Here is a 12,478-nt window from a genome sequence, read left to right on the forward strand (position 1 = left end):
GGCACGACTTTCGCTGATGATGCGCCTTCGTATTTCCCGACTAACGTTGTTGTCAGCCGTCAACCAGGATCCGAGATAGACGAACTCGTCCACCACCTCGTCCGTCCCCGCTATCGTAACACTGCTTCCTATGCGGGCCCTGTCACGCTCAGTTCCGCAAACCAGCATGTACTTTGTTTTCGACGCATTCACCATTAGCCCGAATCTTGTTGCTTGCGTTTAAGGCGGGTGACCAAATCTGGCACCGTTTCAAATTTTCTCACAATAATATTCATGTCGTCCGCGAAGCAGACAAATTGTCTGGATCTCGTGAAAATCGTGCCTCGACGCTTGACACCTTCAAGCGCAATATTAAATAACAGGCACGAAAGTCCGCCGCCCTGTCGTAGTCTCCGCCGAGACTCGAACGAACTGGAGTGTTCGCCCGAGATCTTCACGCAGTTTTGCACACCGTCCATCGTTGCTATAATCAATCTTGTGAGCTTCCCGGGAAAGCTGTTCTCATCCATGATCTTCCATAGCTCTACACGATCAACACTGTCGTATGCCGACTTGAAATCGATGAACAATTTGTGCGTAGGGACCTGGTACTCACGGCATTTGTGGAGAATTTGTCGCACGGAAAAGATCTGGTCCGTTGTCGAGCGGCTGTCGACGAAACCTGCTTGATAACTTCCCACGAACTCGTTTGCTATAGGTGATAGACGACGGAAGAGAATATGGGATAGCACTTTGTAGGCGGCGTTTAGGATAGTGATTGCACGATAATTTTGCACACTCCAGTTTGTCGCTCTTTTTGTAGATAGGGTATATAACGCCTTGCTTCCACTCCTCCGGTAGCTGTTCCCATATTCTGACTATCAGCCGATGCAGACAAGCGGCCAACCTGTCCGAGCCCATCTTGATGAGTTCGGCTCCGATACCATCCTTGCCAGCGGCCTTGTTGTTCTTGAGCTGGTGAATGGCATCCTTAACTTCCCCCATCGTGGGAGCTGGTTGGTTTCCACTGTCCGCTGTGCTGACGTAGCCATCGCCTTCGCTGTCCTGACTTTCTGTGCCTGTGTTCTCTGTGCCATCCAGGTGTTCATCATAGTGCTGCTTCCATCTTTCGATCACCTCGCGTCCGTCCGTCAAGATGCTCCCATCCTTATCCCGGCACATTTCAGCTCGCGGCACGAAGCCTTTGCGGGATGTGTTGAGCTTCCGATAGAACTTCCGCGTTTCTTGAGAACGGTACAGCAACTCCATCTCTTGGCATTCCACCTCTTCCAGGCGGCGCTTTTTGTCCCGGAATAGGCAGGTTTGCTGTTTCCGCTTCAGTCTGTATCGTTCCACGTTTTGCCGCGTACCATGCTGCAGCATTGCAGCCCGCGCTGCATTCTTCTCCTCCGACAATGCTTTCGGCAGCATCGTTAATGGCTGCTTTGACTGTCCTCCAGCAGGCCTCAAGAGGGACCCTATCGAGCTAGCCCTCATCCGGCAACGCTGCCTCAAGATGCTGCGCGTACGCATTGGCGACATCCGGTTGTTTCAGTCGCGCTAGATTGTACCGAGACGGGCGTCGGTACCGTACATCGTTGATGACGGATAGTTTTGGGCGCGCCAAATCTGCTATATACTGCTAATTTAGAGCTATCAAACGACGTATAAGCCCTGCGTTAGCACTATAGTTTCGGTTTCAAGTGTTAAGTGCTTGTTGATTATATGGGTAGCTCAGTCAGTAGGCAAACACACAGCTACACTCCCGTGCAAAAACTAATATCAAACAGACTACAAACAAGCCTAGTTTGACAAAATCTGTGTAAAGCTTTGTCAGCTATATACTGATTTACCTTGGTGATCTGCTCTTTGAGCTCAAAAAAGATCCGTCGATCAAGAGTTCGGCCTGCCGAGAGCTCGTCGCGAAGTTGCTGTGCAACGAGGTAAGTGTAAGTTGCTCAATGCAACCTGGAAGATGCACCTCAGATCATCCGGCTGAGGAAATCGTACGGGGGTATGCAAATAGCGACGATCCGATTACCAGTCGCAGCAGCCAAAATAATCGTCGAGGCTGGTAAGGTCAAGGTGGGATGGTTGATCTGCCCGCTGAAACTGATCCCTCGGGAGACAAATTCGGTGGAGAGATCTTTCAGATGCATGGATTTCGGCCACCGGGCAATGAACTGCAAAAGCCCGGATAGGTTCGAACACTGCAGGAAATGTGGTGAAAAAGGTTACGTTGGCAGGGACTGTCTGAAGACACTAGGTGCATGCTGTGCATAGCCGAGAATAGTGACGCCCATACAACGGGTGGCTTCAATTGTTCCGAAATATCAGAATGCGAAGGCAGGGCAGTAATGATGATGAAGATAGCACAGGTGAACCTCAATCATTGCAACGCCTATCGGCTCCCCAGGGCCGCGTTCAAACGGGAGATAGCGACTAGTTAATCGAACTGCTTCAAGGAGTTGTGCCGCTGACGTCGATAAAGAAAATGCCGGTATACAAGTTTCTAATGCCGAGCTGATAACGATTGCGAAACGTTTGAAGGTGAACAAAGTTCCCAGATATATTTAGGACAGCTTTGCAGAAGTGTTTAGCGGAAGGCAGATGGAAGTTGCAGAAGCTTGTGTTGTTGCCAAAACCGGGAAAACCGCCAGGCGATCCTGCTTCATATAGACCAATATACTTGCTGGATACCCTTGGTAAACTTCTGGAGAAGGTCATCCTCGGCAGACTGACGAGCTACACGGAAGGCGAGAACGAACTGTCGAAAAGGCAGTTTGGATTCCGTTAAAAGACTTCGACGATGACGGTGACTGCTATTCAAGCAGTCATCGCGTGCACGAAGAAAGCGTCTGAGCAGAAGAGGAGAGGCAATCGATACTTCGCAGGGTAACGATAGACGTTGAGAACTCGTCAAACAGTGCAAGTTGGGAGGCTATCGCCGCAGCCCAGAATGCGGGTCCCCGAATATCTGTGTAAAGTTCTGCAAAGCTACTTCTGGTTTACGACACAAACCAGAGACGGATGTCAATTGAAGTAAAGGCGGGAGTTCCACAGGGATCCATACTGTGGAATATGATGTACGATGGAGTGCTAAGCTTGGCACTGACGAATGAAGTCGAGTTCGCAGATGACGTCGTTCTTGCGATAACTGGCGAGACTTCGGAGGAGATGAAGATACTGACGGTGGAATCACTAGACAACATCGAGGATGACTGCAGTTGGCTCATCACAAAACGGAGGTGTTGCTGGTCAGCAACTGCTTGGCGGTTCAGCAGTTCGAGATCAAGGTCGGAGGACACGCAATCTCATCGAAGCCTTCTCAAAAGCACCTTGGAGTAATGATCTACGGTACGTTCCGGCTCATGGCTATGCGGGTGGCGAATGCCTACCGTACTTTATCGCCGGAATGATCCCCATCTGCATCACTCTGGCTGAGAACAATGCAAGCTATCAGCAAAGGGACACTAGGAATGTGAGGAATACCTTCAGACTGGATACAATGGCCAAGTGGCAGCATGAGTGTAATAACTCAGAGTAAGGAAGGTGGACCCACAGGCTTATTCCTAACGTGTCCGTGTGGACGACTTTTTAACTTTTTCCTGACTCAGTTTTTGTCAGACCATGGATGCTTCCGGAAATATTTGCACATGCAGAGTCTCCACATTGTCCGGCCTTTCCAAATATCGAGGAGACCCTGGAGCATATTATATTTGACTGCCCTTGATTCAGGAACATACGAAGCGAGATGATGTCAGGAACTGCAGGCGTCCAAAATTCGGACAACATCTTGTCATAACAGAACATGTGCCAGCATGAAAACACTTGGAAGGAGATGGCGTGAAGACCAGAGGCTAGATCCTACGTCGGGGACTAGACCGAGTAGAGTGTACGTAGCGTAGTATCGTAATAAGTCATCAGGGCGCCTGCAAACCGGAAGCCATCCACTTGGCCATCCAACGTCGAGTCTGAGTAGGCTGAGTACACCGCCGAGGTCTAGCTGAGTAATTCGCGAAACAGCACCGGCAAATGGTCGTTGGGGCGCCTGTGAACCGGAAGTTTCCCTTCACCGGATGTTGCCACCACTGGCAGGGTGATATGAACCGATGCGTAAGAAACGTCAGGGAGAACGTCAAAACCCACATACATTTCGCAAGTCATAGTAGATGCTAAGAATAATGTGAATTCTTTCTTCCTAATTATTGAAAATTACTAGTTATATCAAAGTATTTAGATTGTGCCAGTTATTCCCTGAATTTGTTACGGTACCTTGCGCTATAAGTATGATATGCAGTACGATAGACAGTAAAATCCTGAAACTAAGAAAAAATTGTTCAAGTATAGGTTATTAAGAGCACTACGTCTCAGATATTGTCCTCTGATCCGATTTCTGAAATACCCATTGTGCATTGGCTGTAAGTTACTTCTGATTTAACAATTTGATCTAAGCAAACTGAATTAAATACTCCAATAGGGATCCTCTAGTTACGCATCGAAATCAAGTTTGTTGGGGATCAATCGAATTAAGGCGACCAGTTATAAGTAAACATGAATTTATTGCCCGCGAGTTAAACTTATAAATAAACACTTTACAGCTTAAAGAATTCTGCACTGAAAACCATCGTGCTTCTCTGTTAAGAGGTGAAGAGCAAGAAGAGGTGAAGTATGCCTGAAACGGATCTGTACGACTGCAAACTATGCCGGAGGTCGAATAACGTTGATGATATGGTCTTCTGTGCGGTATGTCAAGAAAGGTATCATTACCAGTGCGTGGGAGTTACATCAGCGGTAGCAAACGAAAGCTGGATGTGTGCACGATGCGCGGCTCTACCGTCGTCCACACGAATTGGTGAGCTTTTTGGAAATGATCCGGTACTCCCGGCCACCATCGTTACCGTATCGTTAGTAGGGGCCACCGAATCATCGGCGATCGTAGGTTCAACCTCTTCCGAGGTATCACCTGCGGCGAGTGCTGCACTACCGCTAGTGGCAACTGCAGTATCTCCAGCTGTGACGTCGATTGCAGCTAGTCTGATGCCACCCGCAGTTGGTGGACCATCCGGTTGGATAACTACAACGACCCCGGCTGTAAGTGCAACTAACTATGGCCAATCCCTATTGACGGAGCAGGCACGAGCGAGTTTACAATGGGTGCAGGAACATCGAGCATTTCTCGAGCGGCAAATGGAAGAGAGCCACAAGAAGGAATTAGAGAAGAAGAAGGCCATGTTGGGGCAGCTCGCGAATAATGCCATGCAAGGCGTTATTACTGGAGTGACATCGAATAGCATCAATGAGCAGTCCGCTGCAGTTGGAACCAGTAGCGTAGGAGGCTGGCTGGGAAGGATGATCGGCGAGATGGAAAATCTGTCGCTCACACCAGCGTGCACGGAGACAAGGGTGACAGCACCAGTAATATCCGTACACAACAACAACTCCACACCGACAACTGCGGGTTCTGCTAGCCGAAGCGTGTTCGATCCATCTTTCTCATCACTTCTCCTTGGAGTGCCTAGTAGTATGTCGAGAGCTCCCACAGACTCATTTTCTGCATGTCAGTACACTACTATGCCATCTACCCCTCTATATGGATACTCACAACCGAGCCGAGACCAGTTCCAAGAAATCAGTGTGTTTCCAATTAGCACCCCGGTTTCCTCTATTAGTCTGAGGAATGCTAATTTGACGAACGTAGTCACCGCCTGCCCAACAATTCCCACCGCATCGATTCCACCGCAGGTGCCGGTTTATGGAGGGTTACCAGCAAATTCAAGCATACCCAGAACGGATCCAATTCCCGTCCCCCCACAAGGTTCTTTGGGTGGCCATCCTTTGGTTAACGCAGCTCAAGCTCTTCCATTGCCACAAGCGTCACCATTTCCAACGTTTCCTACGCAGCAGCAATTGTTAGCGCGACAAGTCATGCCGAGAGATCTTCCACTGTTTCGGGGAGACCCGGAAGATTGGCCGCTATTTTTTAGTGCATATACTAATTCAACAGCCGCATGTGGATACACCAACGTGGAGAATTTGGCACGGCTTCAACGTGCGCTACAGGGTAAGGCATTTGATGCAGTAAAAAGCCGTTTGCTTCTTCCAGCGTGCGTCCCACAAGTCATTTCCACGTTGTACATGCTGTACGGGAGGCCAGAGTTGATCATCCAGACATCGCTGGACAAAGTTCGGGAAACTCCCGCACCAAGGGCAGACAGGCTGGAAACGTTGATCACCTTTGGTATGGCGGTGCAAAATCTGTGCGACCACATCGAGGCAACGGGGCAAGTAGCGCACCTGTGCAACCCTGTTTTACTGCGAGAGTTAGTCGACAAAATTCCTGTGCAACAACGCCTAAACTGGGCGTTATATAAACAACAGTTCGCTGGGGTTGATCTTCGCACATTTGCTGGTTTTATGTCGATGTTGGTATCAGCTGCCTCGGACGTCACAGTCACAACGGATTCTAAGCAATCACGCTTGGGACGAGGAGAGCGTGGCAGAGATAAAAACTTTCTCAATGCTCATGCTGCCAGCGAACTAGCCTCGAATCTAGTGAGTCAAGACGGGGAGATAAAGAAAGTAGAAGTCAAGGAGGTACTGTGCCTGGCATGCAATGGGCGTAATCACAAAGTGAAAGATTGTGCAACGTTCAAAAGGTGGGAGCCGGACAATCGCTGGAAGACAATTCAAGATCATCATCTTTGTCGCACATGCTTAGGGAAGCACGGGCGCCGTCCTTGTAAGCTGCAAGCTGTTTGTGGTGTTGATGGGTGTCAGCAACGTCACCATCAGTTACTGCACTCCGGCAGTCAGAAACGTCCTGCCCCAATGAGAGAAGGGCAAAAAACTGTGAAGCAGAACGATAACCCTGCTGAAGGGCTAAATGCACACCATGCTACCAAGAAATCGACATTATTTCGCATCCTTCCCGTGAAGCTGTTTTGGAAAGGTAAAACTGTAGAAACCTTTGCGTTTTTGGATGACGGCTCGGACATGACTTTGGTCGAGCAAGCGACTGCAGAACGATTAGGCATCGATGACGGCGAACCACTCCCACTTTGCCTAACGTGGACTAGCAATGTAACTCGCCAGGAACCCAAGTCCCAACGAATTCGTCTAGAAATCTCCGGAGCCAGCAAAAGTGAACGGTTCACTTTAAACGATACAAGAACAGTTTCTAGCCTCAATCTTCCGAAGCAAACGTTGAAGTACGCTGAATTAGCTCGGCAATACAATTACCTTCGTGGTCTTCCAGTAACCAGCTATGAATCAGCAACTCCAGGCATTTTGATTGGCTCGAACAATGCCAGTCTTACTGCGACGCTATGTCTGCGCGAAGGTCAGCTAGGAGACCCCTTAGCCAGTAAGACTCGACTCGGTTGGTCGATCTACGGATATACAGCGGATGGAGAGAAGGTCAACAACTTCACGCTGCACGTGTGCGAGTGTCGACGAGAATGCCAAGCAGGCCAAGATCTTCACGATCTCGTCAAGCAGTATTTCACGCTCGAGAGCATCGGCGTTTCGGCGGACAAGGCACCAGAATCGGAGGAGGACAAGCGTGCTCGTCAGATTTTAGAGGACACCACGAAGCGCATTTAAAAAAAGTTTGAGACCGGGCTGCTGTGGCGCCATGACTATGTGGAATTTCCTAATAGTTTTCCCATGGCAATGCGTCGTCTGGAATGTTTCGAGCGGAGGATGAAGAAGGATCCAGATCTGCGTACAAGCGTACAGCAACTGATGGGCGAATATGTGGAAAACAACTATATACACGAGGTGATGCAAGATGAAAAGGAGTCGATAGATCCTCGGAGGGTGTGGTACTTGCCGTTGGGCGCCGTAAGAAACCCGAAGAAGCCGGGCAAAACTAGGCTCGTTTGGGATGCTGCGGCAAAAGTGGGAGGAGTGTCTTTCAACTCGATGCTTCTCAAAGGGCCCGACTTACTAATACCTTTGGCTTTGGTGCTATGTAGATTTCGCGAACGACCGGTGGCAGTTTGCGGGGACCTGAAGCAAATGTTTCACCAGTTCAGAATTCGCCAACAAGATGCACACAGTCAGCGGTTCCTGTACCGAGAGCACCCCTCGCAACCCGTAAAAATGTTCGTTATGGACGTCGGTATTTTTGGGGCCACATGCTCTCCCTGTCAGGCCCAATATATTAAAAACCACAACGCGAAGGAACACGAAACAGAATTTCCCGAAGCAGCGAAGGCAATCGTAGAAAAACACTATGTCGATGATTACCTTGACAGTTTCGACACAGAAGCGGAAGCAATCAAGGTTGCTCTTGAAGTTAAAGAAGTTCATGCTCGTGGAGGGTTTGAGATCCGGAATTGGCACTCTAACTCGGACGCCCTTCTACGACGGGTCGGGGAGCCCAGAGGAATCCAGTCGAAAGTCATCAGTATCGATTTAGAGGGCGATGCGGAACGAGTTTTGGGCCTCCTATGGTTGCCGGACGAGTACAGCTTTCCCGGAAAGCTCACAAGACTAATAAGAGCAACGATGGATGGTGTGCATAATAGCGTGAAGATTTCGGGCGAACATTCCAGTTCGTTCGAATCCCGCCGGGGACTTCGACAGGGTGATGGACTTTCGTGCCTGCTGTTCAACATCGCGCTAGAAGGTGTCATGTGGAGAGCCGGGTTCAATAACCGAGGTACGATTTTCACAAGATCCAGCCAATTTGTTTGCTTCGCGGAGGATATGGATATTGTCGGCAGAACATTTGGAACGGTGGCAGACCTGTACACCCGCCTGAAACGTGAAGCGACAAAAGTCGGCCTGGTGGTGAATGCGTCAAAAACAAAGTACATGCTGATAGGCGGAACCGAGCGCGACAGAGCCCGCCTGGGAAGCAGTGTTACGATAGACGGGGATACTTTTGAGGTAGTTGATGAGTTCGTCTACCTCGGATCCTTGTTAACGGCTGATAACAATGTTAGTCGTGAAATACGGAGACGCATCATCAGTGGAAGTCGCGCCTACTATGGGCTCCAGAAGAAGCTGCGGTCGAGAAAGATTCACCCCCGCACCAAATGTACCATGTACAAAACGCTTATAAGACCTGTGGTCCTCTATGGACATGAAGCATGGACCATGCTGGAAGAGGACCTGCAAGCACTTGGAGTGTTCGAACGAAGGGTGCTTAGGACGATCTTTGGCGGAGTGCAGGAGAGCGGTGTGTGGCGGCGGAGAATGAACCACGAGCTCGCTAGGCTCTACGGCGAACCAAGTATCCAGAAGGTTGCGAAAGCCGGAAGGGTGCGCTGGCAGGGCATGTTGCAAGACTACCGGACAACAATCCTGCAAAGATGGTGTTCGCGTCGAATCCGGTTGGCACAAGAAGGCGGGGAGCACAGCGAGCGAGGTGGCTTGATCAGGTGCAACAAGATCTGGAGAACGTGGGCCAAAATCGAGGTTGGAGAGACACAGCCATGGACCGAGTAAATTGGCGTAACATCGTTAACGAGGTTTTATCAAATTAATTGACGTAACACCAACTAAATAAATAATGGTTGCCGGAGGAAGATGTAATCGCATTTGCCACTGACCAACAGTTTGACGGTATTATACCGACGAAGCGAAATATCCTACGTTGTGTCATGAGCCTGTTTGACTCACAAGGTATATTGTCGCATATAACAATACAGGGACGGATAATCATGCAGGATACGTAGCGCAAACAGACGCAATGGGACGACGAAGTCGATGAATCAGTTCGTATACGCTGGCTTCGATGGACGGAGCTGTTTAAGAAGGTCGGACAGATGAGACTACACAGAGCCTACTTTCCAGGATTCACCGCTGCAGATATTGGTTCAGTAGAGCTGCATATTTTCACGGATGCAAGTGAGGAAGCTTACGCTTGCACAGCTTACTTCCGGGTCATTATAATGGGGAAGGTATATGTTACGCTGGTGATAGCTAAGGCGAAAGTTGCACCGTTGAAATCTTTATCAGTACCTCGTCTGGAGTTGATGGGGGCACTACTGGGAGCGAGGCTGGCCAAAGCGGTGAAGGAATATCATACTCTTCCGATATGCCGTCGAGTAATGTGGACAGACTCTAAAACAACGCTGGCGTGGGTTAAATCGCAGCATTGCCGGTACCGACAGTTCGTGGCTTTTCGAGTGGGAGAAATTCTAAGCAAGACAGAAGCCACCGAGTGGAGATACGTCCCAACTAGGGTTCCTAGTACCGACCCCTTTTGATGAGTACCGGTTCCACGGTACTGTAACTCTCAGTACCGGTAGTACCGGTAAAATACAGGTACTGGAAGATTTTCTTTGCATTCAATATAAATCATTCAATATTGGACAAAATTAAATCATCTTTTTCACATTCACCTATAAGCCCAAGTTTGCTAAAGCTTATTCTTCGTTTTTATAAATGAGTTAACCGTTCTAACTTTATAACTCATGAAACAATCAAAAATAGGCGTAGACATTCAAGTTTGGTCTGACGTGGTGGGTCACATTAATTCATATATGTTCTTTAACCATCCATAGTTGACCGTTTTGCAGGAAATTAGAAAAAGTTGCAGATGCATTGTGTAATATTCAATATAGTGCGGAAAATCGTTCAAAATGAATAGTTTATTGACTATTTTCATGTTAACACCTTGCTTATCATTCATAAAGAAGGTGTAGCATGATAGACTTGCATTACAAAGTTAATATTCAAAAAACATAAATAATTCATCTCAAGCATTAGAACATGTTCATGTTCCGATGTTCATAAAGAATATCAAATTACAGAACGTTTCCTAGCTCTCACAAATCCTTAAGAGTGTGAAAAGCATAAAACAGTAAAACTAAATTTCACATCAACTGAAATGCTGAACCTTCCCACGATCATAAAAACCTTACTTCACAATTCCCAAGCATTCATATCATGCTAACATTCAAACCAAATTATTGCCAACCTTTTCCAAATTACAACTCAGGCAATGACCCATGTCATTGTCACTACACTCTGACGCCAACGATCATTCCAGACAATCGATATATGCAATAGCGTAATTCGATCTCCTTGCCTACGCCAAGTGCATCGTTCTCACGATGCAAGAGGCCAATGGTTATATTTCTTTTCGCTTATAATGCATAGTGCTAAATTCTGATTGGCTTATATTTACATACCAAAAGTTAACTCCAAGTACCGCCTCTTTTAGAACACTTTTAGAACATAAGCAATTCAATGATTGTAAGACTTCTTGTAAGTAAAAATGATTCTAAATAAAGATAATCTTGTAGACAACGGAACAATCAACAAGTCTAAAATTTAATACGGTAAAATTAATACGGTAAATGGCGACCGGTGACTTTCGAATCTTTCGGAGTCCGAAGTGGATTATTATTGATCACCAACTAGATGATCTAGTGATTGATTTTGCATGAAGCAAACAAGTGAAAAAACAAAACAAAAATCGGAAGTTTTTCAAACAGTGCTAGTGAGATTCAAGTGATAAGTGAGATTCAATTATGGGAAAAGGCGCATCAAAGTCGTCCAACGAAGGCGACGCAAATGTTCAAATAACTAATCTCCTAGAAAACCATCAACAGTTCCATGAGGAAAATGCATTAAAGTTGTGGCTAATTTTGGTGATGGTTGGTATCCAAACAGTGATAATGGTTTACAACATGATAAAGAAGAACACTCGAAAAAATGCACTCAAAGCAGCTAAGAGTATTGCTGTACTGGAAAAAGTTTGAGTAAGAAATCAAGTGCAGTGAATAAAAATAAACATTTTAAATCATTCGATAAAAATAAACTGAACAATTGTAACGAGATCCAGTAAAGTGAACAAAAATAATCTTCAAATTGTGCGGAAAATCAGAATCGCGTGACACAAGAAAATCCCGCGGTGCAGTGAATTGAAAACGAAAATTAATTATCCACGGGCGAACCGGCAACTTGGAGCCGCCCCAACAAAGGGCAAACCGGCAACATGGAGCTGCCCCTACGAAGATGAGAACGTACAGTTAGAACAACATCAACAAGCAGCAGCAGTGACCGAGGTGCAACGATCGTGCCAGAGCCAGGAACATGGCGATGAGCAGAATTACCCGTAGGAAGACAACTATTGGTGAGCGTATCAAATCCGTAATTGATTACTAACATTAATTAATAATTTTCATATGTGAATTGTGCATTGTAAATCTACTTTTATAATTATATTGGAAAATAACAGAAGAATGAATATTCCCTATTAAGAAATAATATGTTATGATTTATATGGTGAACATAAATGAAAGTTTATGCCTTTATTAGTAAATTTCATTTGGTATTGATATTTTTCTTAACTATATGAATTATAATTAAAATTTTAAAATGAATGACATTGAATGGGAAGATTTTCTCAAATTTTTAAATGAAGTTGAAAAGGGTAATGGTCCAGAACCATTTGCACCTTTTGAAAGAAACACAACCCCCCGTACGTGGGAAGAATTGATAGCAAGAATTGAAAATTTGCCAGGAGACGATCCAA

General features: G+C 46.8%; 1 protein-coding gene across 19 annotated transcripts in view; it reads left to right on the top strand.

The window, feature by feature from the left end:
* The window catches only part of LOC5566523 (tyrosine-protein kinase receptor torso), a 429,787-nt gene that overhangs the window by 320,546 nt on the left and 96,763 nt on the right, over positions 1 to 12,478 (top strand). The window lies entirely within an intron of this gene.

This window comes from Aedes aegypti, chromosome 2 (assembly GCF_002204515.2).
Source record: "Aedes aegypti strain LVP_AGWG chromosome 2, AaegL5.0 Primary Assembly, whole genome shotgun sequence".
Taxonomy (NCBI): domain Eukaryota; kingdom Metazoa; phylum Arthropoda; class Insecta; order Diptera; family Culicidae; genus Aedes; species Aedes aegypti.